General features: G+C 39.0%; 1 long non-coding RNA gene across 3 annotated transcripts in view; it reads right to left on the reverse strand.

The window, feature by feature from the left end:
- The window catches only part of LOC131767040 (uncharacterized), a 93,494-nt gene extending 71,339 nt beyond the window's left edge, over nucleotides 1-22,155 (reverse strand). For 2 of the 3 annotated variants that reach the window (XR_010835913.1, XR_010835914.1), the window contains exons 1-3: nucleotides 21,486-22,155; nucleotides 9,000-9,155; nucleotides 4,013-4,168 (exon numbers count right to left, since the gene is read on the reverse strand). This is a non-coding gene — a long non-coding RNA (uncharacterized lncRNA). The remainder of the gene's footprint in view (nucleotides 1-4,012; nucleotides 4,169-8,999; nucleotides 9,156-21,485) is intronic. The other variant, XR_010835915.1, reaches the window with a different exon arrangement.
- Nucleotides 22,156-22,221: the final 66 nt, after the last annotated feature.

Genomic DNA, 22,221 nt, shown 5'->3' on the forward strand with positions numbered 1-22,221 from the left:
GAGAACGGACTTGAGGATATGGGGAGGGGGCAGGGTAAGCTGTGACAAAGTGAGAGAGTGGCATGGACATATATACACTACCAAATGTAAAATAGATAGCTAGTGGGAAGCAGCTGCATAACACAGGGAGATCAGCTCGGTGCTTTGTGACCACCTAGAGGGGTGGGATAGGGAGGGTGGGCGGGAGGGAGACACAAGAGGGAAGAGATACACATATACATATGTATATGTATATCTGATTCACTTTGTTATAAAGCAGAAACTAACGCACCATTGTAAAGCAATTATACTCCAATAAAGATGTTAAAAAAAAAGAAGTCTGGGGCCATTATTCAACACGCAAACGGGACTTCTCAGGTGGTGTAGTTGTTAAGAATCCACCTGGGGCCTCCCTGGTGGCGCAGTGGTTGAGAGTCCGCCTGCCGATGCAGGACACATGGGCTCGTGCCCCGATCCGGGAAGATCCCACATGCTACAGAGCGGCTGGGCCCATGAGCCATGGCTGCTGAGCCTGCACTCCACAATGGAGAGGCCACAACAGTGAGAGGCCCGCGTACTGCAAAAAAAAAAAAAAAAAAAAAGAATCCACCTGCCAATGCAGGGGACATGGGTTTGAGCCTCCGGGAAGATCCCACATGCCACAGAGCAACTAAGCCTGTGCACCACAACTACTGAGCCTGAGCTCTAGAGCCATGAGCCACAACTACTGAGCCCGAGCACCACAACTATTGAAGCCTGTGTGCCGAGAGCCCGTGCTCCACAACGAGAAGCCACTGCAATGAGAAGCCTGTGCACTGCAAGGAAGAGCAGTTCCCGCTCACCACACTAGAGAAATCCCGTGCACAGGAACAAAGACCCAACTCAGCCAAAAATAAATAAATAAATAAACACACACAAAAAAACATGTGAAGACTTCGTTGGATATGCAGATATCTTGCAGTCCCTAAGTGCTTTCTGGAGCAGCAGAGATTATAAATATATAAATAAATCCTTAGATATTAAAAAAATAGTTCTCCATCAAAAAACTGTTAGAACTAATAAATTTATTCAGTAAAGTTGCAGTATATAAAATCAATACACAAAAATCAGTTGTTTTTAATTACACTAATAAGAAACTATCAGAAAGAGGAATTAAGAAAATAATCCCATTTACAACTGCATCATAAAGAATAAGACACCTAGGAATAAATTTAACCAAGGAGGTGAACGACCTGTATATTGCAAACTACAACACCTTAATGAAAGAAACTGAGAAGACACAAATAGCTGGAAAGACTCCATGCTCATGGACTGGAATAATTAATACTGTTGAAATGTCCACACTACCCAAACCAATCTACAGATTCAATGCAATTCTTATCAAAATTCCAATGGTATTTTTCACAGAAATAGAACAAACAATCCTAAAATTTGTATAGAACCATGAAAGACCCCAAATAACCAAAGCAATCTTGAGAAAGAACAAAGCTGGAGGCATCATGCGCCCTGATTTCAAACTATATAACAAAGCTGTAGTAATTAAAACAGTATGGTATTGGCATAAGAAGAGACACATCGATCAATGGAACAGAAAAGAAAGCCCAGAAAAAAACCCAAGCATATATGGTAAATTAATTTACAACAAAGGAGCTAAGAATATATAATGGAGAAAGGAGAGTCTCTTCAATAAATGTGCTGGGAAAACTGGACAGCCATGTGCAGAAGAATAAAACCGAATCACTATCTGACAGTGTGCACAAAAAATTAACTCAAAATGGATTAAAGACTTAAATGTAAGACCTGAAACCATAAAACTCCTAGAAGAAAACACAGGCGGTAAACTCCTTGACATAGGTCTTGGCAATAATTTTTTGAATCTGATACTGAAAGCAAAGAAAACAAAAGCGAAAATAAACCAGTGGGACTACATCAAAGTAAAAGGCTTCTGCACAACAAAAGAAAAGATCCACAAAATGTAAAGGCAGCCTACTGAATGGGAGAAAATAATTGCAAATCATATATATGAAAAGGGGCTAATATCTAAAATATAAAGAACTCATACAACGTAATAGAGAAAAAAAAAAAAAACCCAAGCAATCTGATTTTAAAATGGGCAGAAGTATGAATAGACATTTTTCCAAAGATGACATACAGATGGCCACAGGTACATGAAAGATGCTCAACATTATTAATCATTAGGGAAATGTAAATCAAAACCACAATGAGATATCACCTCACACCTGTTAGAATAGCTATGATCGAAAACACAAGAACTAACAAGTGTTGGCAAGGGTGTGGAGAAAAGGGAACCCTTGTGCACTGTTGGTGGGAATGTAAATTGGTACAACCACCATGGAATACAGTATGAAGAAAACACAAGAAAACACAAGAACTAACAAGTGTTGGCAAGGGTGTGGAGAAAAGGGAACCCTTGTGCACTGTTGGTGGGAATGTAAATTGGTACAACCACCATGGAATACAGTATGAAGTTTCCTCAAAAAATTAAAAACAGAACTAGCATACAATCCACTTCTAGGTATTTACCTGAAGAATATGAAAATACTAATTCAAAAAGATATATGCACTCCCATGTTCACTGAAGCTTTATTTACAGCAGTCAATATGTGGAAACAACCAAAGTGCCCATTGATGAATGAATGGATAAAGAACTTGTGAATATATATATATATATATATATACATATATATGTATAAATATATTCATAAAAAAGAATGAAATCTTGCCATCTATGATAATATGGATGGACCTCAAGGATCTTATGTTAAGTGAAATAAGTCAGACAGAGACAGACAAACACCATATAATTTCTCTTATATGTAGAGTCTAAAAACAAATCAAGAGGGCTTCCCTGGTGGTGCAGTGGTTGAGAGTCCACCTGCTGATGCAGGGGATGCAGGGGATGCAGGTTCGGGCCCTGGTCCGGAGAGATCCCACATGCCGTGGAGCGGCTGGGCCTGTGAGCCATGGCCACTGAGCCTGCGCATCCAGAGCCTGTGCTCCGCAACGGGAGAGGCCACAACAGTGAGAGGCCCACGTACCGCAAGAAAAAAAAAAAACAACAAAACAACAAATCAAGAAACCTCACCAAAAACCAAGCTTATGGATACAGAGAATAGACTTGTGGGGGTGGGTGTGTGTGGGGGTGGTCAGAGGTGGGGAGTGGGGGGTGGGAGAAATAAGTGAACTGTTTTTTGGGGGTTTTATTTTAGTTTAAGTAAATTGAATAAAATTTTTAAAAAAATAGTTTTGAGCCTGTAATGCTTGACTAACAGTAAAACCCTCACTGCAATTCACTGGCCTCAAGGGCCTTTGGGGGGCATGACCAGGCTGCTTAATGTTAACAAGTATTTGCTGGGTATCAACTATGTGTGCAGGGCGATGTGCAGATGTGTGTGTGGTGGAAAGAGGCAGAAATTTGGTGTCCTGAAGTTCAGACACTGTAGTCCTATAAGGACAGAGACTAAGACCTTTTGGAGGTGTACTCCTTGTTAGCTTATGCACCTGCAGAAGCTAGCAAAGTACTGGCACAAACCAGGAGCTTAATAAATGCTTGTTTTCAATGAATGAATGAATGAGCTAGATTTGAATTCATGTATTCTGCCTATGAGGGCATTTTTTTCTCTGAGCCTCCATATCCTAGTCTAAAATAGAAATGATAATCATTCCCCCTCATTGTGAAGGTCCATTGATTAACAAAGGGCAATGCCTCTGTCAACTGGAAAATATTTTTTAAAGGAGGTGGGGTAGGGGAATCTCCATATTTTGAAGCTCATCAACCATTTATTTTGCATGACTAAGAAATATATTCTTTACTCCCCAAATTCATATTTCCATTTGAGAACAGAAAAAAATATTTTCTGCCATATATTCTAAGTTTATTTGACTAGCTAAAAGGAATATCGTGGAAATAGCCCAAATTCAGTGTGAAGTACACACAGAGACTGTTCTCACCATCTCTTCCCCCAAACCCACACTTTTTGGCAAATGAATAGGTTGTGCTCTTTGTTTTTACCTCATCTCCAGGTTTCCATATATGTAAATTGAAGGAGTCCAATTAGATAAACTCAACAGTCTCTTCCTTTTAAAGCAGATTCTAACAAGGAAAGTTGTCCAGCAAGGAACACCAAGGCAGGCCCAATATTGTGAAGAAACCATGATATGCTGCCACCTGTTGGTGATGCATTAAATTATTTTAAATTTTAAACAAAGCTGAAGTTAAGTATTAAAATATTATTAACTATAACCTAATGGATTTACACACATATTTACAGCAGAAACTCATTATAGTGCCAAGGGAAAGAGGTCTTTTCTTCCAAAGTAATAATAACAGTCAACTCAAGCATTTATTACCAAGTGCTGCATATGTTCTCCAACTTAAATCCTCACATCCACCTTAAGCCAACTTCTTTGATGATCCCCACTTCACAGATGAGAAAACTGATAGTCATTGAGGTAATAACCTGCCCCAGGTCACATGGGTGGTAAAGTACCAGAGGCAGAACTCAAGTCCAGTCCTTTCTGGCTCCAGGGCCTAAACATTAACATTAACATAGGCCCGCAGCTGGTGTATTCTTTGCTTAATTTCCGTTTCTGATTAGAAAAGTACTTAACATCTTTGTAGAAATTTTATACATTACAAAGGCAATAAAAATAACTTGAGAACCTACAACTAAAACAAAATCAATGTAACATTTTGTGCATATCTGTCAAGTATTTTTAGTGCTTGTATTGTGTACATATTTGTACTTTTATATATAACTTTTGTCAAAACAATAGATTTCCTTTCCTTTTAGAATTCATTCATTTATTCAATTAAATTTAACAAATGTTTACTTTGTGCCACGTAGAGATTCAATGGATGAGGTTAAAAAACAAAAACAGAAACAAAAATGACATGATCACCACCCTTGTGAAGCTAATAGTCTAGAAGAAACATACAAATAATCATAAAGAGATAAATACTCCAGAGGAAAATTGTTCCAGGAGAATAGGTGACAAGGGAAGCTAGTCTACACTGGGGGGACCACAAAAGGCTTCCTTGAGGAAGTGATGCTTGGAAAGGTATGGACAATTCACGGACTTCTTCCCCCTACCCCAGCAACCAACTTTCCAAGTAATTCTTGGTTTCATGAAGGCGAAAACCTGCCCTCTCTATTCTCTTCCCACTGTCAGGCAGGCCCAGGGAAGGATAGGTAAAGCCTTCCCAAAGCAGGTGAAAGAGTGGGAATAAGATGTTATTCTTCTCTTACTGCAGGCACCTTGATATTTACAAGTGATTTTTGAGACCACCCCTCTCTTGGCTTTAGGAAGAGGAAAGCATCTCCCCACAACCATTGCATTTCCACTCCTACCACTGAAGGGATCTAGAGGTCTAGCCCCAACTTGGGGGGCCTCCGTCAGCGGAGAGCTAGAGTCTATAGTTTTCAGCTGAGGTCCTGTCAATTCCTGGGTGACAGAAAAAAGGTCTGCTTAACAATTGCACAACTGGTTCTCTATCCTAACTCTATGTTAAAATCACCAGGGCTGGGCTTCCCTGGTGGCGCAGTGGTTGAGAGTCCGCCTGCCGATGCAGGGGACATGGGTTCGTGCTCCGGTCCAGGAAGACCCCACATGCCGCAGAGCGGCTGGGCCCGTGAGCCATGGCCGCCGAGCCTGAGCGTCCGGAGCCTGCACTCCACAACGGGAGAGGCCACAACAGTGAGAGGCCCGCGTACCGCAAAAAAAAAAAATCACCAGAGATTTGGCCCTTTGCCTCAGAAATTCAGATTTAAGCAGCCTAGGGCAGTACCTGGGTCTCTGGTTTTGTTTTGCTTTGTTTTAATCTACCAGTGTGCAAAGGAAGCTGACAATTGTCATTTTTGGTATTTCTGTAGCATTTACGACTGTTATCTGCTTCTTTCTCCCACACTCCTATAACTTTCTTTCCTTGGTTTCTGATGCTTCATAGCATGTTTAATATTTGATAGGACCAGTTTCCTCTCATTGTTTTCTTTTTCAGAGTTTTATTGGCAACTTTTCTGTATTTTTTCATATTAACTTCAGATTCAATTTGCCTAGACTTTAAAAAATGGTGGATATTTTTATTAGAATCAGGTTAAATGAATATATGAACAGTTTTAATCTTTTTGATGTTCAAATTGTCCTATCTTTTCCACTGAGAATCACTTTAAACTGACTTCCAATTCTTTCTAAATTAAAAAAATGGTTATATCTCAAACATACACAAAAGTGGAAGGAATAGAACACATCCCCTCATGTACACATCATCCAGCTTTAATGTTTATCAACTAATGGTCAGTCTTGTATCATCTACATCCCCAGGACTCCCCTACCCACAGATTACTTTTAGGTAAATCCCAGACATTATATACATTATTTAATTCATAAAAATTATAGGAGGTAATAAGTTATAAGGACTCTTTTTTCCAGCTTTGAGATATAATTATCATATGACATTGTGCAAGCTTAAAGTGTACAATGTGACAATTTGATACATATATGTATTGTGAAATGATTAAGGGCTTTTAAAAACATAGCCTCAATATCACTATCACAACTAAAAAATTAGTAACTCCTTAATATTATTACATATCCAGTCAGTGTTCAAATTCCCCTTAGGTTCTTATAATTTTTTAAACAGTGGTTTAAAATGGGACCCAAACAAGGTCCATAACTTCATTTGGTTGATATGACTCAGTTTCTTTTTTCCCTTGCAATAAATTGACAAAATGGGTCATTTTCCCTGTACAACTTCTCACAGTCTGGATTTGTTGATCTCATCCATGTGCTCTTGTTTAACATGTTTCTCTGTTCCTGTTCTTGAAAACATGTGGCAAGAACTGGAGGTTTGATCAGATTCAGGTTTATGTGGCAACAATCCTCCTTCATAGGTGGAGGTGTACACTTCCATCAGCAGGCATTTAATGCTTGTTGTCTTTTTCTTTGTAATGTTACTGGCCATTAATGATCAACATTGGTAGACCCATTATTTTATTAATGGCTTGCAGAATGGTGATATTCTAATTTTTATCAATGCTTCCTTTCTTAGCCAGGATAAAGAAAAGATTTCCTTCATCAACTATTTGGTTGTTCATATAACATTCCTTCATCAACTATTTGGTTGTTCATATAACAAAGGTAGGTTAAATGCTTGATTTTTTTCTCCTTATTTACTAATTTTCAGGAAGATTAGCTGGTTCACTAGCAACCTCCAAAAACAACTATGAGTTTTTTGGTTTGAATAACATGATAACCTCACGGATTTAATGGTATTTGATGTGTTCTACTCCAATGCAGTGGTCATTTTATTGATGCTCAAATTGTCTCACCTTTGGTCAGTGCAAGCCTCTTCAGTCTGCTTCCTGAGTCTTTCTGACAGAACACTAGCAGTCTTTGGTAAATGTTTAATTGTATTTCTCTCTTAAACAGTCATATATTAAATTGCACACTTTTCTCTACCTTGCTTTTTTCACTTAATGACCTATTCTAGAAATCTCTCCATACTAGTATACTGAGATCATCTTCATTCCTTTTTTCCGGTACCTATGATTCCATTGTGTAGATGTACCAAAGTTTATTCAACTAGTCTCCTATTGCTGGGTATTTGGATTGCTTCCAGTCTTTTCTATTACAAAAAAAGATGATGATGGTGATGATTTTTTGGACTTGACACCAAAAGCAAAGACAACAAAAGCAAAAATGAACAAGTGGGACAACATCAAACTAAAAAGCTTCTGCAGAGCAAAAGAAAAGATCCACAAAATGAAAAGGCAGCCTACTGAAGGGGAGAAAATAATTGCAAATCATATACCTGACAATGGGTTAATATCCAAAATATTTAAAGAACACATATAACTCAATAGAAAAAAGAAACAAACAATCCAATTAAAAAACTGGCAGAGAGGGAATTCCCTGGCAGTCCAGTGGTTAGGACTCTGTGCTTTCACTGCCAAGGACGCAGGTTCAAGCCCTGATCAGGGAACTAAGAGTCTCTAAGCTGCGAGGCGCAGCAAAAAAAAAAATAGTCAGAGGATCTGAACAGACATTTTTCTGAAGACGACAAACAAATGGCCAACAAGTACATGAAAAGGTGCTCACTAATCATCAGGGAAATGCAAATCAAAACCACAATGAGATATTACCTTACACCTGTTAGAATGGCTATCATCAAAAAGAACACAAATAACAAATGCTGGCGGGGATGGGAGAAAAAGGAACCCTTGTACACTCTTGGGGGGAATGTAAATTGTTGCAGCTACCAAGGGAAACAGCATTGAGGTTTCTTAAAAAACTAAAAATAGAGTTACCATATGATCCAGCAATTCCACTCCTGGGTACATATTCAAAAAATTGAAAAATACTAATTTGAAAACATACCTGCACTCCCCTGTTCAGTGCAGCATTATTTATAATACCCAAGACATGGAAACAACCTAAGTGTCCATCAACGGATGAAGGATAAAGAAAATGTGGTATATACAAAATGGAATACAATTCAGCCATAAAAAAGGAAATCCTACTATTTGCAACAGCATGGATGGACCTTAAGGGCATTCTGCTTAGTGAAATAAGCCAGACAGGGAAAGACAAATATTAAATATTGTATGATTTCACTTATATGTGGAATCTTAAAAAAAAAAAACTGAACTCATAGATATTGAGAATAGATTGTTTTTTGCCAGAGGTGGGGTGTGAGAGGTAGGTGAAATGGGTGAAGGTGGTCAAAAGGTACAAATTTCCAGTTGTAAGATAAATAAGTCCTGAGAATGTAATATACAGTATGGTGACTGTATTTAACAATACTGTATTGTATATTGGAAAGCTGCTAAGAGTAGATCTTAAAAGTTCTCATCATGAGAAAAAACATGTAACTGTGTGATGATGTTAACTAAACTTATTGTGATAATCATTTTGCAATATTATATACATATATCAAATCATAATGCTGTACACCTAAAGCTAATACAATGATATATATCAATCAATTTAAAAATATTTGCCTTTTCTGGGCTTCCTTGGTGGCGCAGTGGTTGAGAATCCGCCTGCCGATGCAGGGGACACGGGTTCATGCCTCGGTCCGGGAAGATCCCACATGCCGTGGAGCAGCTGGGCCCGTGAGCCATGGCCGCTGAGCCTGTGCGTCCGGAGCCTGTGCTCTGCAACGGGAGAGGCCACAACAGTGAGAGACCCGCGTACCACAAAAAAAAAAAAAAAAAAAATTTGCCTTTTCTGGAAATTTCACATAAATGCAATCATATAGTAAGTACATAGTCTTTTGCATCTGGCTTCTTTCACAGGTGGAAAACATTATTGAACAATGCCAAAGCATGTCACAAATCATATGTCCTAGATGCAGAGGCAAACAGGAAGTACTGATAAAGGGTTATGAGGAACAAAATATTGGAGTAAGGCTGATAAATTATGAAAATCAGGACATCAGAGTAAGCCTGATAAAGAATTATGAAAAAGATGATATCAGAGTAAGCTCTATGTAACTGCTTCTGTTTATTAAAAATTGGATGATGTGTAATAACTGTACCTTTAATTCCAGAACTGAAAATCCACTACAGCTTTATGGCCACTTTTGAGTAACTTGCATGCACTCTGGTATTTTGCTCAATAATAAATTTATCTAATTCTATATTTATGAATTGGCATGTTCCTTTGGGTCTCAATCTCTTATTTCTCCTACATAAACAGCATAATGTTTTTGATGTTCATGTATTCTGTAGCATGTATAAGCAGTTTGTTCCTTTTTACTGCTGAACAGTACTCCATTTTAAGGATATATAACCTATTCTCATTATTCCTGGTAGTTATGTTCTATAAAGTTGCTTCAAACACTGAATTAGTGAATCCTGAATTATTGCCCCTAGAGGAAATACAGGGTTAGGTTCCGGCAAAATGTCATTTTCATCAACTAATCAATACATAACCTTGTTTTTTGTGTGTTTCTGTTTAAAGATGCCTAATTTAATATATATTGTTGATTCACTAACACTGAACTCATAGCAAACAGCGCTATAATTTTGCCTGAACGAAGCTTATCTAACACATGTATTTTCTGCATAAGGTACATTACAACCTTCTTGTGTTTAGGAACAGTAGACGGCAGGTCAGCCCTATGCTTGGATGCTATTTTAAACAAAATCACCAACAAAAAGCACAAAAATGTGAAAAAGTTGGCACTAAATAGACTGCAAAATAAACACTTGTGTACAGCAAAAGTGCTGAAGAAGGCAGAGTGTCGCTTTGTTTGACCTCAGATGGGAACGTTTGTTGGGTGACTCAAATTTTCTGCTTCTCTGAACATGTGTATGTCTGAGAATGACCAGGAAATCACTGTCTTGATTTGGGGTTACAAGAAGTTTTAGAAAGTAGGCAAATTTGCAAATGTGGAATCCCTGAAAAATGAGAATTGACTGTACTATATTTTATCTATTCATCAGTTGATGGACATTGTGATTGTTTCTACATTTGGGCTATTATGAATAATGTTGCTATGAATACTTGTATGCACGTCTCTGTGTAGATATATACGCCTTCATTTCTCTTTAGCAGATACCTAAGAGTAGGATTGCTAGGTTATATGGTAAGTTTATCTTTTTAAGAAACCACCAAACTGTTTTCTGAAGTGGTTGTACATTTTACACTCCCGCCAGCAATGTCTCAGGGTCTGAGTTTCTCCATATCTTCACCAACACTTTTTATAGCCTACATTTTGATTATAGCCATTTTAGTAGGTGTGAAGTAGTATCTCACTGTGGTATTGATTTCATTTCCCTAATGATTTGGGGCAACTTTTCATGTGTCTATTAGTCATTAATATATCTTTTACAGTGAAATCTTTATTAAAATATTTTGTTCATTTTAAAACTGGGTTGTCTTATTGAGTTCTTTCTGTATTCTGGATACAAGTCCATTATCAGACATATAATTTGCAAATATTTTCTCTGGGGCTTGTCTTTTCATTTTCTTTTTAAAAAAATTTCTTTTTTATTGAAGTAGTGTTGAATTACAATGTTGTGTTAATTACTGCTGTACAGCAAAGTGACTCAGTTATACATAAATATACATTCTTTTTCATATTCTTTTCCATTATGGTTTATCACACAATATTGAATACAGTTCCCTGTGCTATACAGTAGGACCTTGTTGTTTAACCATTCTATATATAGCAGATTGCATCTGCTAATCCCAAACTCCCAATCCAACCCCCTCCCACCCCCACCCCTTTGGCAACCACCAGTCTATTCTCTATGTCCCTGATTCTATTTCTGTTTCATAGATAGGTTTGTTTGTGTCATATTTTAGATTCCACATATAAGTGATATCATATGGTATTTGTCTTTCTCTTTCTGACTTACTTCACTTAGTATGATAATCTCTAGTTGCATCCATGTTGCTGCAAATGGCATTATTTTGTTCTTTTTTTATGGCTGAGTAGTATTCCATTGTATATATGTACCACATCTGCTTTAACCATTCATCTGTTGATAGACATTTAGGACGTTTCTGTGTCTTGGCTATTGTATCTTTTCATTTTCTTAATGGGGTTTAATGAAGTACAAAAGTTTTAAATTTTGATTAAGTCTAGTTTTATCTTTTCTGGAATGTGATTTTGGTGTTGTAATTAAGAGCACTTTGTCTAACCCAAGGTCATGAGAATTTTCTGTTTTCTTCTAGAAGTTACAGTCTTTATCATTTACAATCCAATGATTTTAGGAGAATATTATGTTGGCCATTATTGAGCAAATTTTCCTCTAGATTATGATGTACCAGTCAAAATGTAGAATTTTAAATGTTCTTTTCAGGAATAATATTTTTTAAAATTTTGCTTATAAATATTTGTATGTTCCATTGTTTTGCTTTTCTCTGTAGGGGACTTCAGTTAAATATTTTGCCTATCTTCTATTATTTGTCATGTTCTCTATAATCCTTTTTTGATAATTGGATATTTATTCTTTTATTTTTTCTCATTACTAATCACTCTGTCCCTAACTGTGCTTTTTGGTTATGTTTAGTTTTCCTTGTGCTTTTTATAATTTAATCTTTATTTTTTGAAATGGCTTTGTTTTTTCCTTGTTTTTCCTTTGACACCTATTGTTTTATGCTTCACCCCCTCCCATCATCTAGCTGTCACCTTCTATTACCTGGCCATTTCTTTCCTGAGGTCTTTTACTTCTGCTGTGTGATTTTCCTTCTTAGATTCAATTGAAGCATTAAGTTTCAAAGTTCATGTTGGAATGCTGGATAAGCTAATCATTTTCTTTTTCTTTAGGTCAACATTTTTCTGTTGAATTTCTCTGTCCTCAGGGACATTTTGTTGCCCCTTGACATCATTTTCTTCCAGTTTCATTGTGAAGATTTTTTTAAATTGTATTTGATTTTCTGAAAAAATCTATTAGCTATAGATTCCTACGGAGGGTAGAGAAGGGCAACTTCTAGATTTTGCCGTACCAAACAGGTTTGTTGCAAAAGATCTCCCTAATAAAGGTACATCTCAGCAGACCTGAAGGAAGTGAAGTGGCAAGCCAGAAATCCCAAGCATTCTAGGAGAGGCAAGAGCAAGTATGAAGACCCTGAAGAAGGAGAATACCTGACATGTTTGAAGAAGAGCTGGGGGCCAATCTGGCTGGAACGGAGTGTTTAAGGGGGAAAGTATAGAAGATGAAGTCAAGGTGCAGGCAAGGGAGAAGGAATAAAGTTCCAATAAGGCCTTTGTAGGAAGTGAAAGCATTTTGGCTTTCACTCTGAATAAAATGGGAAACCACTGGTATATTGTGAGCAGAGGAGCTGACAATCTGATTTAAATTCTAGAAGGATCGCTCTGACCACTCTGTTGAGAACTGACTGTAAGGGTGTAAGGGTGAGAGTAAGGAGACTGGTTAGGAGGCAACTGCAATGATTCAGGTGAGAAATGATGGAGGCCTGGACCACAGTTATAGGCAGTGGAAGTGGTGAGAAATGACTAGATTCAGAATATGCTTTGAAGGTGTAAGTAACTGGATTTCCCCAAAGATTGGATATGGGACATGAGCAAAAGTAGGAGCTCAAGATGACTCCAAGGGTTTTGAACTGAGTAACTAGAAAATGCAGTTGTCATCAATCAAGTTGGGGGAAGTCTGCTGGAGGACAAGGTTTGAGGGGAAAGATCAGGAATTAGGTTTTGGAAATCAAGTTTGTATGCCTGTCATACATCTTAGTGGAGACTTCCAGTAGACAACTGATAATACATATAGTCTGGAATTCATGGGAGACGTCTGGACTAGTTATGTATTTAGAAGTAATCAGTACCTTCATAATATTTAAAGCCATAATACTAAAATTAGATGAGTAACTTTAGTTACTCAATCTAGGGAGTTACTTTCCACTTTCCATTAAGATGTCTGAAGCCTGAGCCCTGGGACACAAATGTTTAGTAAGTCAGAATGAGAAGGCACTAAAACATGAAATACAGATGGAACCTGAAACACCAGTGAGGACCCAGTGGAGAGCCCAAGAACCCATTCACAGAGCAGCCTCCTCTTCTACATTGCCATGAGGTCCTATACAATAAGATGATAGTCTCTTGAGAAGGGGAAAGGTGGGGAAGGCTACCCTGAAAGACTAAGTATCCCTAAAGAGGCTGAACTGACTCTAAAAAGACTCTTTATAATGGAAAGAGGCTAGGTTACATTTAATGACTGGCGAATTTGTGATTTTCCCCCTGCCATCAAAGGGAATGGGAGCATTAAGGCAAGTTACAGAAAATAGGGTGCTATATGTTTTAAACATTTAAGTATAGTGTGCAAAATTTAGATTCTTCTATATTAATTTACTATGTGATCAAAGACATTCATATTCCTTAGGCCCTATGAATCTCTGACAGCCCTAGAAGATCTAATTTATTCACAGGCCTCAACAGCTTGAAGGGAGATGATGTTGTGCCTTCAACTGGCTATCACAATACAAACAGCTACCATGTACTGAGTACTTACTCTGTGGGTGAGCAGTTTAATACATTATGTTACTTGATGATCCCCACAATTTTAGGAGATGAAGACTATTATTAATCCACATTTTAGAGATCAGGGAAAAGAAGCACAGACAAGTAACCTGACCAAAGCAGCAGAGTCATGATTAAAATCCCAGTCTGGTTACAGCACCTGGACTTTGATTCACCATATCATATTGCCTAGTCACATCACCTTGAAACCCAGGTTTAATCTACTCAAGACTCCAGGAATCGTGAGGGAAGGGGGAAGGGGCAAAATTAAGGTGATCCAACAGAGACCAGCTGAGTCAAGAGGGTTGCAAGTCACATCTTCCACAAGTATAGAGGCACTGACAAGACATATTTTGCTCAAATTCTGTCACTCCTACAATCAGTCCTCTTAAGAAGCAATGGGCAGTGGGACTAGCGGTCTATTTTGGGACCATTAACTAGCACAGAGGCTCTGAAAAGCTAATTAATCTCTTGGCAAATAAATGATTAGACCCCATGTAAGAATGTGCTCTCAAATCAAGGAAGGAAAGTAGGTCAAGCAGTCACTGATGACAAATTTTAGCTGGACAGTTTTAGATCTATTAAGCGATTAATGTTGGCTCCTTTACACTTAGGTGAAATATCTGTGGCTCTTTCCCTCACATTCAATGTTAGTATAAAGGACAGATTTTAAAAGTTGCCCTAAAACAGGTTTTCCCCTCCTAGAACTCATTTGCCTTTGCACATTGTTTGATATCAGCATTTCAGGTTAGGAGAAATCCACCTACCCTGGTTACAGAGGACTTGATTTAAGATGCTAGGTATCCTCAGGCTTTCTCTTCACCTAAAAAAAGAGGGATCATACCTCTTAGAACACATACAGCATTGCCTAAATCACAGGTGGGCAATTGTTCCCAAACAGGCCACTTGAGAGGTTCCCTTAAGTGTAGTTCACACAAATCCCAGGCAAACCATATTGTTTTCTGGGCACATGAAAAATGTTAACACAGTAAGTCTCCCATCTCATGGTAAACATACATGTTCTTTCAATCCGACTATTCCAGATGACAATAAAGACCCTATGGTTCAACTCTGGGTTCTACTTTGTATTTTTTTTTAAAGCTCCACCTTGCCCATCTTCACTAATCCCCATTTAACTCTTTACCATTGAAAAGACTTATGCCTGGTGAACTATATTATCATTTTGGGTGCTTTGCCCCAAAAGGTGAAGTAGTTTAAGTTTTTACGAGTCCCCCCCATGGGTCTAACACCTATACTAGATGTAGATGGAAAATAGTAATCATTCTACTCTAAGTATCCAGCTCAAGACCGTATAAAAGTAGGTACTTAATAATTATTTAAAAAATAACTTCTTCCCTTCCTGTCCCAGATGCTCTCTGCAGCCCATATCCATATCTATCTTTTCTGTATTCAATCAGTCCTCATTTTCTGACCACTCATTTTGGCACTTACTTAATATATATTATCCTTGAATGATATATAAATGCTTGATGTGCATGTCTTCCTTAAGAGTGTAAACTCTTTAAAGGATAAGATTTATGTCATCTATCTTCTAGTGCTAGACACAGAAATGGTATATAAGAAATGCTCAGTCTTTTGTTTAGATTCTCCTGGCTACAAGAAACAAAGGCTACAGTTCCCTCAAGTAATGAGGGAGACTACTGAAAGAAAAACCAGACAAAGCCAAATAGCCCATAGGAAGAGCAGGGTCTGTAGTAGAATCAGGCTATAGGATATTTAGTATTCTACCACTGCAGAAAGTAGGGCCAGGGGTAAAAACCAAATTCAAACTGGGGTACTTTGGTTATTTCTCCCAGGCATACAGACTTGGGTCCCAATGATTCTAGCAGGAAAGCTGGTTTGAAGCTGATACGGTAAAGGATATGGAAAGATAATGACAGTGGGAATGAGAGAGAATTCTCAAAAGAGAAGCTAGGAGTGAGACTGAGAAAAGCTGAAGTTAGTTTCCTTGATCATGGAATGCCTACCAGTTCATGGTTATAGATGCTCATGAGGTCTCCTTGCACTTAGTGCCTTTGCCTTCAGTGAGATGTCTACAGTCATCCCCTCAATTCCACCTCCTTTTTGACTCTAGCTGAAATGGGTTTTTCTTTCTTACAATAAAATGATCCCTTTCTATAAACCAATTCCCTACTATAAAATGGTTCCTTATTAAGATCACAATACAGCATTAGTCTATTAAAGCACCCAAATTATTTCAACCCAACCATGATATTTATTAAAATTGGTTTTTACCTTTCATAACTGAAATCCCTCCTTTTAGGAACTATTGAGAAGAGAGAGCATCACGTTCAGTGTACACACTGTAGCCTGCACTGTCTCTTCTGACCATGGAGGGGTTAGAGGAGGAAATGCAAAAAATGCAGACTACACCCAGCTTGAGAAAATTTGAAGTCATAGGGAGAGATGAGCCAGACAAACCTTCAATGGCTTAAAGAAGAAAAGGAGACCAAACTTAGCAACTGACAGAAAGGATAAGAGAGAATCTTTCAACAATTATAGACTCTCTGTCGCAGGTCCAGGTTAGAAGACTTGGAGAGAATTGCAGAGCTGGAAACGGAACTAATGCCAAAGATGAACTTGAACTCGTGACTAAAAAACGGGGGGTAAATAAGATGCAGTTTCTTTTTTACAGTTCACTGTGGCTGAGCAGGGGGAAGAGATGCTCGGGTAGTCTGGTGGTATGGAGTCCCTGACTAGGATTATACAAATTAAAGATGACTGTATGAAAAATATGAAAGTACAACCAGTTGACCCCCCAAGACATCCTAGATATGCAATCCCTGACCCCAAAGTTTTACTGCATCAGGAAAAAGAGTCCTTAAGAAACTTCAGGAAAACAAAGACAACAGTAACTAATGACGCTAGAAGAGTTGGTAGATAAACCAATCTGGCTCACTGAGACCCTTTAAGCAGAGAGACAGTTCTACGGCATGTCTGATGAAGTTTCGTACTCACCCAGGGAACTATGAGTGAGACTGAATTCTCTAAGTGAAACTGGAAGGTTTCCAGGTACTATGCAGTCTTCAGGGCCTCTTAGGAGCCTGGAGCACTTAAGCAGAATGAAGACTGTGGCCACAACTGCCACTAGAGAAACAGGAAATTAGAAAGTCCATCAACAAACAGGCCTTCTGAGAACTGATGGGTGAGGCCCAGGATGGCTGTTTGTTTCTACTAGCCAGAGAGAACTTTGTCTACTGTGGCAGAGATTTTATAGACTTCCAATAGTAAAACTATTATCATGAACTGTGAAATTAATCTCAGATTAATCCACCTGTATCTCTGCTATATCTCTAAATCACATGATAGGGGTTACAAAATGTATTTGCACATTTTAAATCATTCTAGTTTATTCCCTCTCATCCTCATTCTCTTTCCCAAGGTCTAAAGCAGAGCAGCCATTTATGCTCTTTAAGGGCACAACTTCATGGCAATTTCAGTAATTATGACCTGAGTTTAAAGATGCTCTATTTGATCTTATGTTTTTGCCTAATTGCTCACCACTATTTACCACTATTGGTTACTTTCTGCTCTCAAAATGCCCTTACCTCTACAGTATAGTACAGGAACCTCATTTGTACAATAAACATGTTCCTGAAAAACTGTAAATCAGAGTTTTTGAAATGCAATTTTATTTTCCCACAGTTCTGATGATCTCAGAGATGTTTTATATTCATCTGTGATTGACCATCAGCCAGCAGTGACTTTCAACTTCATTTTTAAGTTACTCCACTATAAACCAAGGAGTTACTCATTTGTAAAAAAAAAATTCAATGTCCTATGAACTCTGTTACTGCACAAAAAAGAAAGAACAGGTTCTTTCATGATGTGGATTATCCACTAACAATTTATCTTTTCTTATTTTATTTTATTTTTTTTTTTTTGCGGTACGCGGGCCTCTCACTGTTGTGGCCTCTCCCATTGCGGAGCACAGGCTCCGGACGCGCAGGCCCAGCGGCCATGGCTCACGGGCCCAGCCGCTCCGTAGCATGTGGGATCCTCCCGGACCGGGGCACGAACCCACATCCCCTGCATTGGCAGGCGGGCTCTCAACCACTGCGCCACCAGGGAAGGCCTATCTTTTCTTTTTTTAGATTTAGAATTTAATATCTGGGGAGCTACTGTTAATGTCTTCATATTCATGGTACTGGGTGGCCCTGCCTCATCCCAACTTTTTTCCCATTCAAAATTTTTCTTTTTAAAGTCAGGCTTACTGAAATATAATTTACATACAACAAAACTGCTCTTTTTAGTGTACAGTTCTATGAGTTTTGAAAGATGCACACATTATGTAATCCACATCACACTTCAAGACATAGAAAAGTTCCATCACCCCCATAAAACCCGCTCAAGCCCCTTTGCAGTCAACCCCTCCCAATGCCCAGGCAACAACTGATCTGTTATTTTCCCCTCTATAATTTTGGCTTTTCCACAATGTCATATAAATGGAAGCATCAGTATGTACTTTTGAGTTTACATCTTTCACTTAGAATAATACATCTGAGATCATTTATGTTGTTGTATCAGTAGTTTGCTCCTTTTATTGCTGAGTAGATTCCACTGTATCTATGTACCACAATTTGTTATCCATTCACCAATTAAAGGGCACTTAGATTGTTTCCAGTTTTTGGCTATTAGAAAATGTGTGTCCAGGTATTTTGTGAAGTTTTTATTTCTCTTGGGTAAATATCTAGGAGTGGGATTGCTGGGTCTTATGGCAAGTGTATATTTAACATTAAAAGAAACTGCTGAATTGTTTTCCCAAGTGTCTCTATCATTTTGTATTCCCACCAGTAATGTCTGGGAATTCCAGTTGCTCTACATCCTCAACAGTATTTGGAATTATTTTTAACTACGTAGTGATACTTCATTGTGTTTTGAGATGCATTTCCCTCCTAATGACACTGAGCACCATTTCTTGTGGTCATTCAATTATGCTGATGTTTAAAAAATTAGTTTACTTGCCTTTTTTATCGAGTTGTAGTTTTTCGTATAGTCTGTATATAGTCATTTATCAGATCTCTTTTGCAGATATTTTCTCCTAGTCTGCTGCTTCATTTTCTTAAGTGTCGTCCAAAGAACAGATGTTTTTATAAATTTATTTTTTTTTCTTTTATGGATTGTGCTTTAGGTGTTGTAGCTAAGAAATTTTTTTGCCTAACCAGAGATGACAAAAATTTTCCATGTTTTCTTCTAAAAATTTTATAATTTTACATTTAAATTTATAATCTATTTTGAGTTATTTTGCATATGGTACACGGTATGGGTTAACAAGTTGAAGTTCTTTTTTTTTCTTGCAAAACGATGTACAACTATTCCAGCATCATTTGTTTCTTTTCACTATCTTTTGATAAGGTTCTATTTAGCAGAGAATCTATGTAGAATCTACAAAAAGGAAGGGAACCCTCTAGCTTTGGTGTGAAAATCCTATGGCTGGAGATGGGAGGGCAGTTCCCAATTTCTGTGGCGAGAAATGGCTAAGCAGTATGCTTTCCACTCCATATACATGTGTGGTATAAGACAGTCCAGAAAGAATTATTAATGCTCTCTAGCCAAACACCAGGAACACACTGGTGGCTAAATAAGCTAAGCTTACTACTCACTGCATCAAGGGAGAACACACACTATGGGGAACGATGAGGCATCTCAATATGAGGGTGTTAGAAAGGACTTATATTAATATTTGGGTTTGTTGGGTGATTTGGGGGACTTTGCTCTAAATTGGATGCTATCAGGAAGCAGGGGTAATTCTATAATTGGGTACCTTAATACATCTTTTTTTTTTAGAATTTGTTTTTTTTTTTGGCTGCATTGGGTCTTCGTTTCTGCACACGGGCTTTCTCTAGTTGCGGCAAGCAGGGCTACTCTTCATTGCGGTGTGCGGTCTCATTGCAGTGGCTTCTCTCGTTGTGAAGCACGGGCTCTACGCATGCAGGCTTCAGTAGTTGTGGCTTTCGGGCTCTAGAGTGCAGGCTCAGTAGTTATGGTGCATGGGCTTAGTTGCGCCACAGCATGTGGGATCTTCCCGGACCAGGGCTCGAACCCGTGTCCCCTGCATTGGCAGGCAGATTCTTAACCCTTACGCCACCAAGGAAGTCCCTCTTAATAAATATTATATAGAAAAAGGGAAGACTAGAATGAGGATAAAGCTGTAATTAGTAAAGAAGTAACAGCCCCTCATATAGTCTGATATTTTCAGTTTGTGTATTTCATTTGGTGGCTTAGATAAGGTTCATGTTTTTGTCTGTGTTCAGATATGATTATGGAGTAGTCTTATTTTTGTCCTGATCCATCACAATCATGAAATGGTCTTTTCTGATGCTGATGTTCTCTGAAACAGTTTATATTCTACAGAAGATACCAAAGCCTAGCTGTGCCAGGCCAGCTCCTAGCAACAGAAATACCTAGCTGATAGCACCAGTCCAGCTACTCGATGTCAGGGACTGCTTTTCTCTTTCTCAGAATATAGTGGTTAAGGCCCCAGAGTCAGAAAAAATTGTTTGATTCCAGGGTCTGCCTTCCACTAGCTGTGGGCCCTTCAGTAAATTATCTAACTTCTCTATGCCTGTTTCCTCATATGAATATGGGGATAATAATAGTACTTGCCTCATTGGATTGTTGGAGTACATGTTAGAAACTTAACGTTAAATAAGTCTTAGTTATCATTATTATATCACAGAAAAGATTAAGAAGGATTGGGGCAGAAAAAGGAAAGCCAAAAATAGTCCAGGTAATGGTGCCAGTAAAGTCTGCCTAGCATTCATGCTGGAAAGGTCACATATTAAGTGGTTTCTGTGATAACAAGAAAATAGAGTTGCTTCGCACCTCTTCACATGCTGGGTAAACACGACAAACCATAGATCGTGCTAACCATCCAAATCATATTTTAAAGTGACAAGATTATTTCATTTTTCCTTTAAGATCTGGAAAACTGACATATCTCGACAGTCTCAGAACAATGGTCTAAGTGGATTTAAGCCGCTGCTTTGAAAAATCGGTCATTAGGCTGAAACCACAGACTATATTTGGTCCACTCTATTTAAGACCTGGCTCAAAGGCAGCTTCTTCCAGGATGCTTTCCTTGGTTAACATGTCCTTTTCTGGGCCTTGTCAGCACGTATCCTTCAGTTGCCCCTCCCTGATTATTATGCATTCGAAGAAACACTTTGTAAGGTTATTTACACACATGAGGGTATGTTTTGTCTTGCTAAACGAATTGTGAAGGAAGACCTCACACCTACACAGGAATTATTTACAGATCCCTTTCACACCCACCATCTCCTTTGATTCTCTCGAAAAACCTATGATGGGCTTCCTGTCATCTTCGTTTTATAGGTGTGCAAAGAGAGGCAGAGAAAAGTTAACAGATAGCTTTCATCTAGTTCAGTAGCCTTTTGGCAACTTGCTTACTCCTGGCAACCACCCGCGAGGTGGACGTCACAACCCCCGCTCTGAAGCGCGGAGCGAGATGCCTCACCTCACAAGGGATTTAGGTCCAGACACTATCTTCTTACCGCTACACTCTTCTCAACACCTTCCAGAACGGCGAGCAGAGCCTCGGCCTAGTAGGGGAGACCTCAAGAGGCGTCGTGCCAGGCGGCAGATGGCGAGGGAGGCGCGCGAAGCCAGGTTTTCTAATTTCCAACTCACTTCTCTTTTCACTATAAACACCCACTCTCTTCAGCAAACTGCTAGCGCCTGGCGAACCCTCGGCACTGCGGTAAGCGGTGGGTGACGACGACGAACCGGAGTTCTTACTCTCAAGAAGCTCAATTCTAGGGTAGAGGAGATTTCAAATAATAATAATGGTAACAACAACAATAATAAATGAGTAATATCTCTCAACAACAATAATAAGTGAGCACTGTCTCTCTTGTCACCCCTGTCACCTGGACAGTAAACAGAGGCTCGTAGAGAGCCCCAAAGGGAAGGGCGGAGAGCAGGCCCAGCTCGTCACTCCCCTGAGGGGAAGCAGGTAAGGGAATGTCGGGGCCCAGGGCGAAGAGCCGGAGAAACTGGCGACCGTCTCATCTTCCCTAGGGCGAAGGTTCGGAATTCGGAGCGACCGTTACTCGCGGCGGAACGGGGACTTCGGGGAGCCGCAGGCGTTACTGCTGGCCGGCGCCTACCGGTTCTCGAGGCTCTGTGCCACTCGCCCGATCTGATTGGACGGCGGGGAAAAGGGGCGGGAGGCCCAGGAGGAGGCGCTCACA

Source organism: Kogia breviceps, chromosome 12, assembly GCF_026419965.1.
Source record: "Kogia breviceps isolate mKogBre1 chromosome 12, mKogBre1 haplotype 1, whole genome shotgun sequence".
Classification (NCBI taxonomy): domain Eukaryota; kingdom Metazoa; phylum Chordata; class Mammalia; order Artiodactyla; family Physeteridae; genus Kogia; species Kogia breviceps.